The sequence below is a fragment of the Sinocyclocheilus grahami genome, unplaced genomic scaffold (assembly GCF_001515645.1).
Source record: "Sinocyclocheilus grahami isolate Dianchi unplaced genomic scaffold, SAMN03320097.WGS_v1.1 scaffold757.1, whole genome shotgun sequence".
Lineage (NCBI taxonomy): Eukaryota > Metazoa > Chordata > Actinopteri > Cypriniformes > Cyprinidae > Sinocyclocheilus > Sinocyclocheilus grahami.
Window position 1 is genome coordinate 112,411 of NW_015505936.1, and position 4,617 is coordinate 117,027.

The 4,617-nt window shown below is 39.2% G+C and overlaps 1 pseudogene; it reads left to right on the forward strand.

The window, feature by feature from the left end:
• LOC107561073 (zinc finger protein 664-like) overlaps window positions 1-4,617 on the forward strand; it is a 20,035-nt pseudogene that overhangs the window by 479 nt on the left and 14,939 nt on the right.

A 4,617-nucleotide genomic window follows, 5' to 3' on the forward strand; every position in this document is an offset into this window, starting at 1 on the left:
GGTACACCTTCTTCGATAACGATAGAAAAAATGTTCGATATAGCGCACGATATAGACACGTGCTATGAGTGACACAGACTGCACAAACAAACACGAACACATGCTGTAATGAGTGTTGTGCCTGCCTGTGATGAGGAGATTGTGAATAAAGAATGAATATTAGTCGAATTTAAAAAGCATTTGAATGTTAGGTGTGCATCAAGTCATCAGTGGTGCGCGAGATGCGGTGATCTAAGTGACTAGGGCAGGGTATCGATTCAGATGTCCCGATTCGATTTCGATTCGCAAGCTCTCGATTCGATTCTCGATTTTTTTTATAACATTCAGTGAATATAGTTTTAACACAAATGCTATTTATATTTCTAAAAAATGAACAGTAAATATCAGTTTACAAATGGTGAATTAATAAAGAAATTAAGAACCACATGCCTGTATTTTAAACCTATTCTTTTTTTTTGTATAGGGTCCTTTTTTAAACAACAATAGGGCCCTATAAAATGTTCTTAATTTTTCTGGTAATCAGATGAAGGCATAAAACATTAATTTAATTGATCCTAATCAAATGAAATTAAACCCTTTTATTTTTTGGCAAACAAAGTGCTGCATAACAGAGGTTTACTGTTAAAATTAAAAAGAAAACAGGTGTAATTATTCCTTTAAAAATGAAGATTTATTAATATTTATTAGCAGAGGTAGCATTGAGTCTTAAAGGGGTCATATGATGCTTTTTTAAAAGATCATTATTTTGTGTATTTGGTGTAACAGAATATGTTGACATGCTTTAATGTTCAAAAAACACATTATTTTTCAAATACTGTACATTATTGTAGGTCCTCTATGATTCAGAAGTGCCAGATTAACATAGCAAAGTCAGAATTACCTCCTCTCCTAGGTTCACTCTACATTTGAATAGTCAATAGCAAATACTTAAACTAATAACAAAACAGTAGCTGATTCAGAAGCGCCAGATTGTCATAGCAAAGTCAGAATTACCTCCTCTCCTAGGTTCACGAAACGGTCGTCCATAAAATGCATTGCTGTTCTGTTGTAAGTGATCTTAAAGATTCCTAAATGCATCTACTTTCAGAAGGCCAAATAAAGTGCTTTTGCTTTCGCCTAGAAACCCACAGCGTCTCCCTGACATGCTGCTTCAACACTAACTGCGGTTACTGAAACCACGCCTTCTTTCTTTGCGTGAACATTTGGGCGCATTACGCAAATATTCCCACATAATGACCTAGATATGTGGGGTCGTGTTAGAACGAGCCGTTTTAGGGGGGCGTGGCAGAGTCTTAACTTTGATAAAGAATATCTCTTTGGTTTTATATAAGTGACGTTGTTGCATTTTAATGTTTTTAAAGTTCCCCCCAGCTCGGCGGGCCCCCGCACTGCCCCGGCCCATATGCAGGGTTTTCCCTGCATTAAAAATTTTTGGGCAGCCGCCAAAACAAATTTTTGTCCCACCAAAGCCTTTTTTGATCAATTAATGTGATTTATGAGATGTAAATGACTGCTGCGCATGTTACTGCAAGGAGAGAAAGAGCAGAGAGCCCCTCCCACGCACTCTCTCTCTCTCTCTCTCTCTCTCTCTGTGACATACTACTAAAATGGTAAACAGTCGGAAGACAGAATCCTTGTTTCATGTGGCACATTTGGAGATTTTTTTCCCCCTGAATTACCGCTGGGTGTGAGTTGCGCTCAAAAAACACGTCACCTTATCCTCTCTGACAAGTGTTCTGCACATGCAGCTGACGTAAACCACACTTTCAGTTAACGAATAAAAATCCTGTGCAGTGATGAAGCGTTTTCTGTGTTGACACAAATCGCTTGCAAAGTCCTAACAGCCGGGATTAGCACACATCGTGTCCATGTGCGCTAATGTCCGATTCGTGACCTAACGACTCTTTTGAACCGATTCATTTTAATGAATGGTTAAAACAAGTGATCTGTCCATCACTGAACTCACAAGACATCACTGTCTGAATCGGTTTAAAACAAATAATTTACTCAAAACACCTCAAAAATGAAATCGTAAGTGTGTTTACCCCATTTAGCAAGAGTGGTTAGAAAGATTTAGCCTTAATAAATCACAGTATTTTCATGTTAGTTATATGACAATGTGTAGTAAATTACCTATAAAATAATTTAGTTTAGACTAGGGGTGCTCCGATCAGGATTTTTGAGGCCGATCACAGACAGCAGTATCTGCCGATACGATCACCGATACCGATATTTTTAAAGCCTTCTATTTATCATTTATAACCATTTATAGTGATACTCCAATCAGGATTTTTAGACATTTATTCAGGGCCTGAATTTCATTTTTGAAAATGGGGGAAAATTCCCCTCTTAGGTGACTCTTATAAGGGGTGAAGCAGCGTTCACACAGGAGTCCGGTATTGATCCGTGGCTATTTACCACAAACACAACATTTATCCATTATTTTGATTTCAAATTCAAACATTGTCACTGGAAATGCTTTTTCAGCATTGCGAATCTTTTTTTTTTTTTACACAGTACAGTAATACGATCTTTCACAGATGTGTTTAAACACAATAAATATTAGCAACACATTATGAAATGCATTTTAATTTTGCATTTACTTCTAGATTTATATATTTAAAGGGGTCTTATGATGTTGCTAAAAAGAACATTATTTTGTGTATTTAGTGTAATGAAATGTGTTTATTCGGTTTAAGGGAAAAAAACACATTATTTTCCACATACTGTACATTATTGTTTCTCCTCTATGCCCCGCCTTTCTGAAACGCTTCGATTTTTACAAAGCTCATCGGTCGGAAAAACGAGGTGTGCTGTGATTGGCCAGCTATCCAGTGCATTATGATTGGCCGAATACCTCAAGCGTGTGATGGAAATGTTATGCCCCTCACCATACTGTGATGATGCCCTGTCAGGCCGGAGCGATGATTCAAAAACATGAAAGCCCATAATAAACGAGGCATTCGTTGCATCCAGTGGGGACATAATTATGGATTATAATAACTTATACTGTCTTTTTACGCATTGCATCACATCGCGTAAACAAAACCATGTCTGCATTTGTGATTGGAGAAATGACAAACAACAAGCCCTACTCTACACTGCCCAAAACTCGCGTTTGAATCATCAGTGGCAAATTCTTTAAATATAAAAAAACGCACTTACAGTCTATGAGTCAGAGCATCCGGCATTGTAGTCTACTCTCCCAGGATCAGGAAACCGTCCTCCATAAAATGTGCTGCACACATCTGAATATTTGGGTTGAATTGTTCTGGAACAGTGTTGTAAATACAACTTAACCACTGATTTCTAGTTGTGTCCATTTTTGGAAGGCCAAACAAAGTAGTTTCGCTTTAACAACGAAACACAGCATCACACACGGCGGCCTAGAGTGAGCAGAGGCCGGTGGGCTTGAGAACGGCGCAGCCAGCGGATTCAACAAAGGAGTGTCCGGAGGGCTTGCGGCAACCACATGTGACGACCCCGGGCTGGACTCCGCTTCGTCCACAGTGAAAGCTGATCCGGCGATCCACAGCACAAAGTTGTTGTATTTCCTCAGCGACCAGCACGGATCAGCTCTAGGCATGACGAAGTGGATGTCCTCTTTTGGAAGGCCAACCAAAGTAGTTTCGCTTTCACAACAAAACACAGCGCCTTCACGACATGGCGGCGGCGGCAACAACACTAGAGCGAGAATAAAAGTTACGCCTTTTTTCTTTGCGTGAACATTTGGGGGGCGTTATGCAAATCTTTCCATATCGTGACGTAGACATGTGAGGGCGTGTTAGAACGAGCCGTTTTAGGTAGGAGTGGTTGACACTCAACTTTTATAAAGAATATCTCTTTGGATTTGAGACTTGTCTTTGCAACTTTACAGATCTTCTTTATGCACCAAGAGCTTGTAACACTCCAAAGAGAAAGGAAAAATTGAAATCACATCATATGACCCCTTTAACAAAGAAACTTCATTTTAATGCTCGTTATATTAACATTAGCCACGCTTATGCTAACAATTAACTACGTATACGCTAACGCAATGTTTATTTCAATCCGACATTCAAATTAAAATATGAAATAATAATCATAACAGAAGCTCTAAATATAAAAAATTTAATTGAAACTTACCTGCTTGAACTCTTTCATTTGATCGGGGTGTTTTGTTAGTTTGATGCGTTTCCTCCTCTTGAGGTAGCCACGTCTCAGTGCTTTTATGAAGAGGATAGCTTTCGGATAGCGTATCAAGAAACGGGTTGACCGGGTACTCGGTACCACCGGTACCTACGAAAACCTGGTACTGTAACTTTAAAATTTTTTTAGTACTGACTATATAGTTTCTGCCCTCAGCGGTTGAACGCTGTCCTCCATTTTTTCCGCACTCGAGCAGCTGTAACGTCAACAATGTCTCGCAAGCAATTCCCGTGCTCTGTGTTTGGATGTAAGACTGAACATAAGAGTCTTCATTTTCTCCCAACATCTGAGCTACTGAGGACGCTGTGGATTACTTTAATTTTTTGGTAGTGCACCGCAAAATCTACCTAAATACGTTTATCACTCCAGACTCCTTTGTGAATGTCATATCGTTATAGTGCTCAGCGTTTTAACCGTATTTGTGTGCAT